Consider the following 15,309-nt stretch of genomic DNA (forward strand, 5'->3'; position numbering starts at 1 on the left):
AATACTTTTGCACACCGCACTTTCAGTTTTTTATTTGTAAAAAAAATGTAAAATCGCGTATAATTTTCTTTCTACTTCACAATTGTTCCAATAAAATATATTTATGTTTTTGGTCGTAACATGACAAAATGTGGAAAAGTTTAAGGGGTATGAATACTTATGCAAGCCGCTGTATATACTTTTATTTTTCACTACTAATCCTACCTTGTAAAGTAGACTCGATATCGAATGCTTTGATAAAATGGATGTTGTAGATTTGCAGTTTGTTTTAGGATCTGCTCTAAAATCTGACGTGTTTCTCTTTGGCCCGTGCTTCACCCTTCCGCCATTTTTCTTGGAAATCAGGCCAGAAGTTGTTTCTTAATCCTTCTTACAAAGAGACCAGCAGCACGGGAAACACAACCTCCTCGGGGGAGGCTACAATAAGGTGGGGGGAGGACAGGGTTAATCCCACCATGATGGAATAATTGGAAACCAGCAGCTGCCTGGAAGCTACGAAATCATTTCATCTGCTTTGGATTTTTGACATGAGCAGTAATATGAAGTATATACGGACACAATAACATCGTGTTGCCGTAAATCCAGCCGCTGCGGGCTGTTCTCCTGCCCCCTGCTGAGGACAATAGGGTCCAATTCTAAAGCAATAAAAATAAAACCACGTTCTGGATCAAAGAGAACTGAGATGTTTGTGCCGCCTGCTGTGGCCGCCTCAGAGCGGGACAGTTCTGTTAGAAAGTTACCTAATGCGGTTTGAAGGTTTCCCCTCTCGAGGATAAAAAGGCCTTTGTCTGACTCTGACCCATATTGCTGAAGGTAATCTGTGCTTAAAAATGATTAAATGTTGCTTGTGGCTGTTCAAACGATGAAGTGCATGGCTTTTAATCCAGTAGCAGAAATTGCAGATTTTCTCTCTATGATCTTGGGAGCTGCTATCTGGATTTGGGATAATGAACGGATCTGTTTTCCCGCTGATGCAAACAGCAACACTTCGACAGCCTGGAGCCTTTCTGACTGATGGAGCGCTGACAGTCAGCAGGGCGAGTAACCGGAGGGACGTCCTCAGGATGCAGCCTGTCCAGCCTTCTACAAACACAACAACAGTCAGAAGTCAGAATTCAAGATTAATGACTGAAACACGAAATGAATAAATTCTCTGCTGTCGTCATCACACCGCGGCCTCAGAGGGTGCATGTTTTTAATTTGATCTCACTGAGTTTTAACTGATTAATCCACATTAAGCCACATTATTTGCTCCAGTTAATTTTCAGTTGGGGATGTTTTGTAATTTTCCATCAGCCTTTTAAATCTGATGACTTTAATAATACATTGCGTGATGTTTCAACACCCTCATGGCTTATATTAGAGCAAGGTGTATTTTTATCAGTACTTAACGAATTCCCAGCAGAAGAGCTGCGGGGTTGCGGCCTTTATTTCATGAAACATTTTTGTGTCAGCCCTGTGACTGACAGGCGATCGGTCCAGGTGTAACCCCGCCTCTTGTCCAATGACAGCTGGGATAGGCCCCGGCCCCCCCGGGACCCTGAACAGGATAAGCGGTATAGATAATGGATGGATGATTTCACGACCATTAGTTGAACAGACACTCTTGTTCACCTCAGCGTGTTCTGTGATTTGGGGATTTCCTGACTATTCATCTGCGGCAAACTTTAGTTATTCATGCTCAAAACGAACCTGATCAAAAGTCGATCGATTGACTCCTGACTTCGCAGAACTCCACACTTACTCCTGCTTCTAGCTTCTTGACACTGTCGCCCAGTATGTTTCAGAATGTATTTTTTAAGGCTGGTTGTGGCCTTTCTTTCTGCCATTTCTCTGATCTTAGTATCCTGCCGGTACATACGTTAAGATCCTCGTGCAGAGATCTTTTGTCTGTTTCCCGAGGCCCGGCTGAAGGGCACAGCCGGTCGGGACAGATGGCTGTTCTCCATGAGTCTGGTTCTGCTCGAGGTTTCTGCTTGTTAAAGGAAGTTTTTCTTGCCACTGTTGCAAAGTGCTGGCTCATCGGTGGATAAAGTTTGGTCTCTGTGAATAATGTTGCGAGGAGAGGATAATGACTGACTGATTGACAGAGTGTGTACTGTCAGATCTTTTAAGTCTTAAAACATACTTCTTTTCTGATTTTACTTGAATTCATGTATTTGCTTTAAAAAAAAAAAAAAGAATAATAATATTAATAATATATATATATATAAATATTTTCTATCATTGCCTAGAACCTATTGGTATCTGTTTGGTGTAAAAACATGATTATTTGGGGCGCTGGTTTAGCTCAGTGGTCAGAGCAGGCGCCCCACATACGGAGGCCACAGTCTGTGGCGCAGCGGCCACAGGCTCGACTCCAGCCCTCGGCCCTTTGCTGCATGTCATCCCTCTCTCTCTTATCTCAATATTTCCTGTCTCTCTTCAGCTGTCCGATCTAATAAAGGCAAAATGGCGATAAAATAATGTAATCATTTTACATTACACAAGTCTTTATGCTAAGCTAGGCTAACCATGACCTCAATCCAGTTCTGTACTCAACACAGACACAAAATAGATCCGAGCATGTGAATGAAGTTTAGTGTAAAACTTATAATTCATTTTTATGATAGAATAATAAAAAAAAAATATTTCCTTTTCTGACAATAATTTTAAAAAAATGTGTCCCTCAGAAAATTCTGTCATCAGCGTGGTTTGTCTTTTTTGTTCTTCCTCTCTGAATAAAAACTTCCTGTTTGAAAGATGAAAGAAATTTCATTAGCGAGTTCTTCGTTTCTAAAGGGGAGGTTTGGCCTGCCGTTTGGCAGCTCGTTAGCCAGATGACAGATGTGTTTGCCCTGAATATAAAACCGAGCTCTTTGATCAAAGACGGTATTAACATGAGGTGAATCTCCTGTATTTCCCAGTCAAAGCAGCTTTTGTTTGGCCTGTCGTCCACCAAATGCACGGCACCAGTTGAACAGTTTTCTCATCTTTCAACCCACTGCTGACGTGTTGAATGTGGATTCTTTTATCTGACAGCAGGTCGGACTCTCCGCCTTCACGACGGGTGGAATATTACAAAGAGACTTGGAGGGATAAGCCAGCTTTATCTCCGCCAGCAAAGACAATACAAGACATGGAATATCAAGCACTTTGGAGTGTTCAGCCCTTCATGAAAGCTAAGCTGCTGAATTGTCTTTTCTATGTTAGTCACATCAAAGTAGGGCAAAAGCAGCAGCAGTCCACAGACAAACCATCTGGGGACGGTGATATCACTCCCAACTCCCAAATGTCTCATTCCCCGTCCCTAATCTCATTCCAGAATGTGATTTCCCCCCTTTAAATGATTGCTCTCTGTTGTTGTCTGAAAACATTTTGAATCAGTTATCATTTTCGAGTGCTGCTTTTTTCATCCCAGTGGTATTCTGATATGTGTTAATCTCTCTGCCACACTGTTTATGCGTGTGTGTGTATTTGTGTGTGTGTGGGGAGACGCGAGCTTGGCCGGCTCTGTGGATGAAAAGCTGGAGGGAGGATTAAGAGGAAAAACATGGGAAAAATAATCTGTAGGCAGGCTGACGTCATGCGGTTCAGGGCCGAGTGGTGGAGGTGAGGCTGACAGTGTGACAGAGGGCATCAGAGCGCCTCCCAGCACCGCCAGCCGGCCGCTCTGCAAGGTGCCTTTGGTCCCCGTCCATGTGTGACCGGGCAGCCGCGCAGCTCAGATCAGGTCACACCAAACACACACACACGTAGTAAAGACGACACCAGGGTAGAGCGATTACATATTAAGGCACATGTGATATTTTACATTTCACACGCAGACACATGGACTGTATGTGAAGTCTTTATGGGAACTGTTGTTTCATTTGTGGAGAAATCATATTTTCATTAATATTTTTGCAGCTTAAACATCTTAAATATCGCATGTCAGATATCTATAAATACACCTGCATGTGAAGTGTCGAGATGCTGCCTCTACCACATAGGACAGGTATAGACGGTATGCACTGATGTCACTTTCCCACCGGAACACGCTCCTCAGTCGGTTGGCAACACGTCCTGCAACTTGGCTTCTCAAATGTTGTTATCTGAAATATTGTGGCTTGGGAAATGTCGTGTTTACTGTTTTGTTATCTGAGATTGTTTAAGGAATATTGGTGTAGTTCTGTTCAGTGAAACCTCAGTTTGTTTTATAAATCATTGTGCGTCTGAAAGGTGTGAAATGTCTTTGTGTTTCACATGTTCTTAGATTTTGCATGCAGTGTTGGGTAACTTTTAAAAGTAACTCGTTCCTGCGTTACCTCCTGAGAAAAGTAACGTGTTAGATTACGTTTGCGTTACCAAACATTAAACCCTCTTTGCGACTCGTTACACGTGTCTTATATCATCAGGACGGCGTGTAGCCTGCTGCACGTCTACTTTTGAATGTATTGACTCTGCCGTCTCTGCATCCCCTCGTTTACGGCCCATAATCTGTAACTCTGCAGCCTGATGACAGGACTGACAGACGCAGTATAACCTTTACAGCTCTTTATGATGCTAAGAGTCTGACAGTGAACTGGGCAGAGACATACAGTATTAGGCACAGCTGTTTCCATGACAACAATACAACACAGACAGATGCTTCTTCACATTTGAAGTCGAGCTCTTCACAGCTGACGAGCACTTCTCCTCCAGACACAGCTTACATTTCACCGTCATGTTGTTCTCGTCCCTTTCACCCAAACATTCAGAATCATGAGAATATTTCCACAAAGTAAACGCTGTCCTCTCTGACAGATCGCTAGCTGAATTAGCTAGCTACGCATGCACACTGACACAGCTGTGTTTAGCTTCTGCTGGTACGCAGCGACCTGCCAAACAGGGGACGTCAAGACTTTTTTGACTGGGGGAGGGGGGGCAACTTGGGCACTGACTTATGCAGGCGTGGCATGAAGTATGTAGAAAAACAAAAAGCTCCGGCACTCACAGGATCAAGTCTTCAGCATACTAAAGAGTATTAGTGTTTAGTATGCTGAAGACGCGTTCATCCGTGACCCACATTAAAGTCAGTTTTACTTGATCCTGTGAGTGCCGGAGCTTTTTGTTTTTCTGGATTTCATTTTCTACCGTGCACCCGAAACAATATTTTGTAACTTATTTTTGGAGTTGTGCACGCTGCTGCTGTATTCTGGCATGAAGTATGTGTCCGCACACACGCAAATGAAAAGCCTTTAATTAACCCTTCCTTATGAGCTTAATTCTTTAAGGAGTCAAACAGAAGTGGTCAGAGTAACAATTTAAGTACTAAAGGAAATGTGCCACATTGAATTGGAAAGCAAGCTACGAGCAGCCTGTTGCAACACAGCCCAAGTAGTTGATTTTAACACAAGTCCCGCCTCTGACAGGGCAAATAGCCAATCATAGTTTAGGATTTTGGGGTGGCACTTGGGGTGGCCAATCAGATTTTAATTGGGGCCCAGGCCACCCCTGGCCATCCCTCTGGATCTGCCCCTGCTGCCAAGGAGGAGAGAAACAGAAACAGAGCTTCAGGGATTTTCAGTTTTTGTGGCGACAAATGAAAAGAGAAATACAGCGATTTATTTTCCAGTAACAGATGACTTTCTAGAAAAAATAACAAAATAATGGATTATTTGAATTACAGAACTGACGCGTTACTCGTTACAATAAAAAGTACTCTAACGGACTACTTTGTAACGCGTTACCCCAACACTGTTTGCATGTGATATTTTAGTTTTTAACATTTCCCACATGAAACGTCCAAAAACGGTGAGTCTAACATGTGAATCAATCACTTATGTAACACATCACATGTGTGTTAGAGGCACATTACACTTTTACGCAATTTGCATTAACCTTTTTAATCCCAGTGGTCGGAGCTCGGCCAAACATAACTCCGCCTGGTGTAAATACCGATGCCCCGGGGCATTAGTGCATGTGAGCAGTGAGCTGTCTGTGTGTTGACCGGCAGGGTCAGCCTTTTAGTTCACTGTCGAGTACACTCACAGGGCGGCGGGAGTGATTAACATGCTTTTAACAGCACCAACTGATGCTGAGCTGCTAATCTTACACAGAAGAGCCGTAGCGTCATAAAGAAATGCTTCAGCAGCAGCAACAACTGTACATCCTGCTATATTTAATCCCTGTCTCTGAGGGATACGGTCCACATTAAATATTCAAGTGTCAGGAAGGAAATCTGGAGCACTGTACCCTAAATCTGTAACAAATACTGAACACAGCAAACTATTCCTGAGTTTGTTCAAAGTTTTGATCACTTCATCATCGCAGACGGGATAACACTCAGTCCCCATCTGATGCCGTTTGAAGGTGAAGCTGTAAAATCAGCTTTCTTCTTGTGCTTCCTCTTAAGCAGCATGAGGGTTGTCAAGGTCATCTTATATCACTTCGTCTGACAGCATAATCGATGTTTTGTGTCGTCTTTTTGCAGAAAATCTTTGAAGCTATTTGACGTTAACGTGACGTCACACATTAGTTTGCTGACTGCCTCGTGTTTGATATTTTGGTCGTCTGCATTTTAGTTTTCTGGAGCCAGAAGTGACCAACTGTGGGCAAGAGGGTGGAGCTATAGAGTTTCCAAAGCTACACAGTCTGTGCCTGTGGCTAATTTATTAGCTAGAGCAACAAGCTAGTTGCCAGAATGAGATTCGATTTGTGGTGGTAGCTGACCCCAGTTGTTGATTCATTAGACTAAAGAAGGTAAGGCCGGTCCACACTAAAAGAGTTTTAAGATCTTGTGTAAAATGTGAGAGAGCAGCACATGACGACAGATAATGACACATTGAACAGGATATCAGATCGTAAATATCTGACATGTTTAATATTTAAAATCAGTGCAGCCATGACGTTCTTCCGAGCTGATCGGGGGAAGTAACATCACTCTTAACTATCTATAGTGTGGACCACGCTTAAGAGAGCTTGTGGAACGTTGCAGCTTGCTCGCCCACATCTCTTTACGGAGAGTGTGGGGCAGGTGAAAAAAACAAACATAAAAGAACTGGTCTTTTCATCGTTACAACCCTGCATCTTCTCTACGGGGAAAAACAATCTGGACTCTAGCTGCCACAAATAAATGAATGTATGACCAACACTGATCCAGTCAACAAGCCATATATGGTTAGCATGGACATTCAAACCTGCTGCTTAGTTATGGACGGTCTGTTGTCTCACTGCTGGAGACAGCCAAAAATCATCTTTAATGTCTGGAGGATCTTTCAACTCACATATATGAGCTAAAGAATTCAACTTCATGATATCAGCTCGAGTTTCAAATAAAGGCTGAAAGCAGAGTTTAATGACCAACCCTGGAGGATCAGTGAGGTTTAAACAGCTGCAGTAAATCAGCAGCATCAGTCGGTCCCATCAGTCTGTCCTTAAGCAGACCTTTCCTGAGCGGTTTCCTCTGTTAGCTTCAGGTTTATTTAGATTATACTGCAGCTTCTTCCTAATTCGTTCCCTCTGTCTGTTCTGCAACTTCCACATTTCTCTTTGCGTCTGACCTTCTCCTTCTCTCCACAGTTTCATGCGTGTTCTGCTTTGCCTTTGCTTTGAGGAAAGTCTCAGTGTTACATATTCAGCATGAAAATGTGCTGTGCTGCCTTTGAGTCACATAATTTCAGCTCCTCATTTTTCTGTGGAAAGTTGCCAATAGCAACATCATCTTCCTTACAATGTGTACTTTTTCTGTTTGAATATCAAGAGATACTTCATTCATTATAAGTTTAACGTTTGATAATCAATACAAAGCTCTCTGCAGATGAAGATAATCACTAATAACAGATTGTACATATGCATGCAGAATCTGTGGGCATGTATGACACGATATTCAGTGTCCGATGTGTTCAGGTTTCTGTTTGTAGTAATATTGTCCACAAGTGTTTCAGTGGGCTTTGGCTATATGCAGTAAAAACAGTCAGTGTGGAGATCAAAGGAGGCGAATGCAATCCGTCGTAACATCATTCCGGCTCCAGTCGGTTCTTTCAAGTGCAGCTAACAATCGTTGTATCTCAACTCCCTTCTCAAGTTGGTAATTAGACTGTAAACAGTTACAGCGCTTGGATAAGGAAGTCTTAGCTGGACGTCCTTTATCGCTAACCGCAGGCGACATCGGAAGGCCCGAAAAGTTGCCGCTTGTCGCTTCTAGAGGATATATCTTCGTCAGTTCTGAGATTAGCTTTAAGCTAAGTCGTGAAATGGTAACATAAATAAAGATTTTTAAACCGGTACAACCTGGAGCTGGGAATGAAGACTGGGCTGGCTGTCTCTGCAGAAGTATTGATTACAGCTTGATCAAGGACAATTGAGATAAACAGAACAAGCAAACACTGACTACTAATTCTGAAGGTTTCTGTGCTGGCGATGAGTAAACTTGTATCCCCACAGCAGCAAAAGTACGAAACTAACATAGAAACAGGCTTAACTCACCTCATTAGTGTGGGTGATGGCAGCATGGCATGTCTTGGTCTGTAACATCAAAGTGAGCTGCCTGTTGTTCTGTTTTCAAGATCTTCACAAGAAAACCAGTTTTGTTATCTAGAAATAAATAAGTCGAGATCTTGAGAAAACTACCAGAAATTATCGAGGGAAGACTAACATGGGAGTAAATAGCATGTATGGATGCATGTCCACTAAGGGCTTCCGTACATCTTCACAATCAGAGGTGAAATCTGGTTTGGACCAGTTTTTAGCAGTCCCAGAACCCATCAGCTATAGTCTGACGATGATATAGCCTCTGGACAGCGGCGAACATGTCGGGCATGTTTAGCCCAGACTTCCTTCTCCGTGCTCTTCATTTTTCACAGTCCAGTCAGCAGCTTGAGAAGCGACCGTATGTTCAGATCACAGTGAAGTGAAATTCTCCCTCCAGATGTGTCTGCTACATAAACGCTGTCATCTCTCGGTTCGTCCCATCCCCCGGAGGAGCGCCCGTTCATCTGTCTGTGCTGAGTCTCAGTCTCACTGTAAACAGTAAGTTACACAGAGGCTGCACTCTGGCTCACTGCAGCGGGATGAAGCCCAAACAGAAACAGATTTTCTTGTGATCGACTTTAATTAACGGCTCTTCAGTTTGCTGAAAGAACAACATCATGATGCAGATTAGGAACAACATGAAGCTTTGTCAGGTCTGTCCTCAAGAGGAGACGAAAACTACTTTAACATGAGACGGAGGGCGGAGCCACCATTTATGATGCATTCAAGGAAGTCGGGAAATGCTTTTGTGACACAGCGTCAGTGAAATTTGTTAAATTTTTGATCAAGAGCAGATTGTTAGCTGAACGTGCTGCAGATGTCAGGAGCTAAATTGTTGTCAGATGGGAGCCTGGATGTCATTACAGCGGATTACTTTCCGCTTACTTTTTCTCTCCACACGGACTGTTTTTCCCACATACACTGCAGCCTGCTGGTACGTGATTGGTCAATATTACTTGAACTACAAGCGTACTACAAACAGAAACCAGAACACTTCCTGTACTTAAATCCGGACGCACGTCTAAGGAGATACGTTTTTGGTAATGTGAGGCGTATACAGATCACATTTTTAACTTTGCAGCTGCTACACTTTCAGGGCTGATAGTATCAAACATGTTACGTATTAAGATTCAAAATCAAACATCATCAAACATTTTGTCAAGAGTTTCAGAGCTGGACCACAGAGCCGGAGAGGGAGAGAAGCCACCGACTGTGTTTCAAGGCAACAGTAAACATTCTAGCCCTGAGGCTAACGTTAGCTAGCATGCTGCCGTTAAAGGAAAATGAAAGGGTACAATTTCTCCTCCAGTTGCTGCTGAAGAAGAGACAACCTGTGTTGACTGAATCCCCTCGAACCTTTTGTCATTCACACATTTGGCCTTCTGCTTTTGTTTTTCCTCACTGCAGGGCATCACTACGGCCGAGTGTGAAGTGCCACTATTTTAATACCCTGTCATGCGTGTATGTTTGACATCAGGGAGAATATCTGTGAGGCGTCTCCTCGTCTGTGTGATGCAGCCTGATTTAAAACTCTCCTGGCCTGTATTAAGAAACAACATCAGCTTCATATCGCACATGTAGATGTCAAAGAGGAGACGAGGTATTGTTCGAGTTCAGCATATACATATACGACCTTGGTCTCCCGGGAGATGGAGACAGCTCAGCATCATCAGGACCGCTGTGAATCTAAACAGTTGTCTTCAGGAGACATAAAACTGATGTATGACTCAGACAGAGACAGGCTGTTTTAGGCGGGCCTGAAAAATGACTCATGGACAAACCGTGGGAGGCCTCAATGACAAAAACAGACCTTGACACCCTCCAATATCAGAGGTGGACACCTGTATACTCAAATTCAATCATCAATGTAATGTGTTAGGTATTCTCTGTTCCCTAGCAAGGACAATGCCATAAAAATATGTAATTTACATGTTTATTGGAGGTTCAGAATGCATGATGGTGCCAACAGAGTAGTAGAGAGAGGTGAAGGGATGAGTCCAAGGCGCAATTCCACCTGAGCTGCCCAGACTGGACCTAGAATCGGACAGAGAGAGACCAATGACTGTTTATAAAGATGGACGACGTGTCTCCACCTCTCGCTGTACAAAAGTGAAACTAAAAAAATCATCTGACTTCCCGCCCCTTCCTCTACCCGACACACACCTTTCCCCTGTGGCCTTGCCGTGTTGGAGCCCTCAGGTGGGCTCAGTCTGCAGCAGAACAGCTTCTTGTGTCGGTCTGAAGCAGATATTCACGCTGATGGAAAGTTCAATGACTGTAGTGTTAGTGTTAGTTACGTCTCCTCTCACCGTTCCTCCTCTACGCTGCTGCTCGGGAACAGAACGCTGCAGGAGCCCCATTTGTCCACAGAGCTGTCAATCATGAGGCCACACCCCCTTTTTATAGCATCGAATAACTAATTAAAAGTAAACTTGTGAGAAAAATGAACACTTGGACATAAATCAGCATGAAAAGAACTAACTATAATGACAGAAAAATGTATTTGACATGTATTTTGATTTTATAGTTTGACTCATGTCCCATCTGTTAACATGGAGGAGGCGGGCTTTATGACCTAAACTGCAGCCAGTCAGCAGGGGGCGATAGAGAGGGTTTGGCTTCACTTTCAGGGAGCATGTGATCATCTTTTTAAACAGTCTATAAGAGAGAGATGCAAAGGGTTGGATGGGAAGGAAGGTGAATGGAAGAAGGGAAGAGAAGGGAGGGCGGGTTCTGAGACGAACAGAGCAGAATAGGCGTCCTTGGTATGAGTTTGCTTTTCAGGTGATTATTGGTGTGTTTGAAGCCTCGTCCTGCTCGTGAACTTAAAGCCACTGTGAGGAACTTTCATTTTACCGGGAGCCTGGAGTGTCTCCTGAGCAGAGCCTGAATAAACTCCACCACAAAGCGAGTCGAGAACAAAAGCAGAACCTGACACTGTTGTTCCTCGATATGCGACAGTGAAAGCTCCCGCAGATCCGAAGGCTTACATATTGGCTTACATGTTGTGAAGTGTTCGTGTCATGCTGACCTCCCTGAAAAGATTTCAACACAGCACGAGCGATGTTTTCTCCACAAGAGTTCACGTCGACTCGGCTTTAATCTGCACACAACAAAGCAGAATAAAGCAGAGTGTCCACAGACCGCTGCAGGCTGCAGGGTGATTAACAGCGAGGCTGCTGAGTGCATGTCATCAGGTCCACTGATGCTTTCATAGGGGATTGTTAATGCATCACATTATTATCTAGCCATACACGGGGATGTAATGTTTCTATCTGTTTCTCTCTGTCCCAGGTTATTTAACCGTCGCCATTGACCCCCTCCCTCATGTGGTCATCGGAGACACGGTGACTCTGAAGTGCAACTTCCAAACGGACGGAAACCTGCGAGAGATTGTGTGGTTCCGGGTGAGCACACAGGTGAACCTAATGTGATAACAGCTGCCTGTCGGCTTCTCTCTGAGTGTGCTCGATGAATCTCCTTCCTCCTTCTGCCCTCAGTGTGTCTGTGAAAATATGAATGTTTAGTGCAGAGTTATAGAGGTCAGAAGCGACCCTGCCTCTTTGTGTCATCAGCTTTTTAATCACATTTTTTAACATAAGAATTGAGCTGGTTCTCTTTCCCAAGTGGTCCAAGTCTTGGTCAAAATATGACGCTGTAGGTAACCCTTTATTGAAGTTCATGCCCGCTCTCCGTTAGCTTATTTCGTTTGTGATGTCATATGAAGAGCATGAAAGTCCCTGTGTGAAAGTTATAGTCAGCGTTGACTTCTTTGTATGTTACGTAACATACATCCAGTATAGGTAACATCAAATATGTTTAGTTAATTATGTAGGGCTGCAGTGGTTAGCGCTGTTGCATGACAGCTAGAAGGTTCCTGGTTTGAATCCCGGTTCAGATGTAGTGGGCCTTCCTGTGTGGAGTTTGCATGTTCTCCCCGTGCATGCGTGGCTTCCCTCCGGGTACTCCGGCTTCCTCCCTCTGTCCAAAGACATGCTCGTTAGGTTCATTGGTGACTCTAAATCGCCTGTAAGTGTGAGGGTGAAAGCTTGTCTGTCCTGTACAGGTGTAACCCCGCCTCTCGCCCAATGACAGCTGTGATAGGCCCCAACACCCCCGTGACCCTAAACAGGATGAGCAGTATAGATAATGGACTGATAGTTATATTACTACCATATTTACTTATAAAAACCCAAACTGAAGCCTAACCAAGTCGTTTTGGTGCCTAAACCGAGCCAAACCAGCGTGTTGCTTATTCATTAATGCAAACTTGGCTGTATATAGCTGCTATACATTTTCAGCAGATTTAGCATATCAGATATCAGATAGCATATCGGATCATCCACTTCATAACACCTTGATGGATCAAAGAAACAGCGGGGGTGGATGGCTCCTCTCTCTTCGCTGCAGGACGGAGAGATGTAGAAGATCTTTTGTACCCACAGCCGTCAGACTTTTTAATTCTTCAGTGAATGAGATGAGATGCCAGACAAGTGAATTTCCCTTTGGGGATCAATAAAGTCATTGTTATTGTTATTGTTACATTTGTTATTGGTCTCTTGACCGCAGAGCCCCAGACGTGCCAAATCCTTGCACTGTTGTGTATTGGACGCTTCAGTGATGACTTCATACTGAAGCTTTTACTGCTCAGTAGTTACAGCTTTACAAAGCAACAATAAAACTGCCCAGGCTATTTCCTGGGATTTCAAAATAAAAGCACTTCCTGTCAACATTGACTGCATAAAACGAATCATTACCTTTGACAGGATTTGGTACACATATTACTGTAAATATTAACATGTAGCTAACAGTAACGTAACATAGTATTTTGTTGTAACCTTCAAGAGAACAAGTCATAACATGCACAAACAAACAGCATCTAACTCACTTTATCTGGCTTTGATTAAAGAAACATAAATACATTACTGTAAGGGGTTGAGGGGTAATTGGAGGCATCTATGCCACACACCTGGGGCTGATCTACACATCAGGGCAGAACAAAGGGCATCAGGAAGTTCAGTTTGCATGGCACATGCTGGGAGTAGGAGGCTCTCTGTCTCTTGCACTGTGAAACCCAAGGCAAACTTTTTGGTGACATTTCTGAGCTGGTAAGTCGGTTAGCGGCCCGGCTAAGGTGGCCTTTTTCTTTTGTAGATTTAGTGATAGGCCTCCTGAAGGAGCTACACTTTCTTTTTTTTGTCAAAGACTTTCTGTTAAGGTAAGTCTCAACCTCCGTTAACCTGACCGTCTGATTGCTGCACCACCATTTCTACCCTGTCCTCTGCCCAATCCTGCTACAATGACATTAGACAAAACAGACAAAAGATGACGTGTGTGCAGATTTGTTGCCAAAGGGACACAAGAAAATGTTTGGTACAATGAAAAGCAAACAAGAAATCTTTTAAGGATGACGGCTCATGATGTTTTTATAGAAACGATACATCTTGTCTCGGGAAGAACCATGAGGAGCAGTTAAACCTGCAGATATAATTCTCCTAATGACTAACCCGGTTTTATTCCTGACCGGGAAGTCATTGTTTAAAAAACAAAACAAAAGGCTGTACAGGAAGTACATAAACACTGCTCAGTCAATATGACTCTCGTAATAACTGCTGTGTTCAAACTCAGTGATGCTCATAGACTTTGTTATTCTCAGGTGATTGAAGGAGGAAACGCCAAGCAGAAGATCTTCACCTATGACGCCATGTACAACACCAGCTACTCCCACCTGGAGGACAACAAGAGACGGGAGGACCTCGTCTACCGCTCCACTGTGCGGTGAGTCGGATACTTTCACACCTGTCGCTGGCTGTCTTCTAAAATTGGGGGAGTGGTGAAAGGGGATTTAGAGCACATTATGTGCTCGCCTGAAAACTCTATTAAAGTTTGATGTAAATGAATTTGTCCATCCTGACACTGCCTTCCAGACATGGCTGAGGAAAGGTTTGGTGTTCTTCGTAGACCTCCTCGCTGAGAGCACGTTTGCTTAAAAACACTTCACCACCATCACAGTGTTCAAAAACCATATTTCAGCTTCCACAGGTGCAATGTTGTGATAAGAAGCACATCCCATTTCCCTCGCCAGCTTGAAATGTGGTCGAAGCTAAACTGGCATTAGACCACGCTGAGAAAAGAGTTTAAATTCTAAGAACAAGACATCAAATCCCACCCTGCCCTCTTCAGACTTCATGTGTGGAGGTTTGGGATGTAATACTTTCTAATGAGAAGAAGCAACGCAGATTAAAACAAATGAAGCTTTGCGTTACTTCATGCAGGACACAGCTCCGACACCCGAGCTGTAATCAGCCTGCTGATTGATTCATTGTTCTAATCAGTACCGCACCAATCACAGCCGCTTCTTCTTTAAAGACGGCCCCTTTAAATGCAACTTCCATCTACCTGTAACACATACCGCTGCTGCTACCCTGCCTCCACCACCCCAGCCTCCATCTTTCTAGCCTTCTGCCCACTCTGTATACCGAAGGGGGGCAGTTATATTGTGCTCCCTGGAAGGCCGTAGCATGCTGCTCAGCTAACCCAGGGAACAATTGTATTTCCATTTGGCAATAAATGGTTAAATCTACGATTGTGTTCCTAACTGAACCAACTCTTTCTGCATAAGAACAGAAGAAATTGACCGAAATACCTCTCGTGGTGGCAGCACTGAATGTCCAAGCTGTCATCACCGACGAGCGACAATAGGTCACTTTTTTCCCCGTGCATGTACCAGATAAATCCTGGGTTTCTGAAGCTCTTCTCTTCAGGTGTGGGTTAGGGTTCGGTTCATCCTGAGTAATATTGGTACATCCTTTTGTAAGGACGCTGGTCGGATGCTAA

At 43.7% G+C, this 15,309-nt stretch overlaps 1 pseudogene; it reads left to right on the forward strand.

The window, feature by feature from the left end:
* LOC138590396 (immunoglobulin superfamily member 21-like) overlaps nucleotides 1–15,309 on the forward strand; it is a 37,576-nt pseudogene that overhangs the window by 8,022 nt on the left and 14,245 nt on the right.

Source organism: Semicossyphus pulcher, unplaced genomic scaffold, assembly GCF_022749685.1.
Source record: "Semicossyphus pulcher isolate SPU_LCO1_2020_fin unplaced genomic scaffold, fSemPul1.0.p SCAF_13, whole genome shotgun sequence".
Taxonomy (NCBI): domain Eukaryota; kingdom Metazoa; phylum Chordata; class Actinopteri; order Labriformes; family Labridae; genus Semicossyphus; species Semicossyphus pulcher.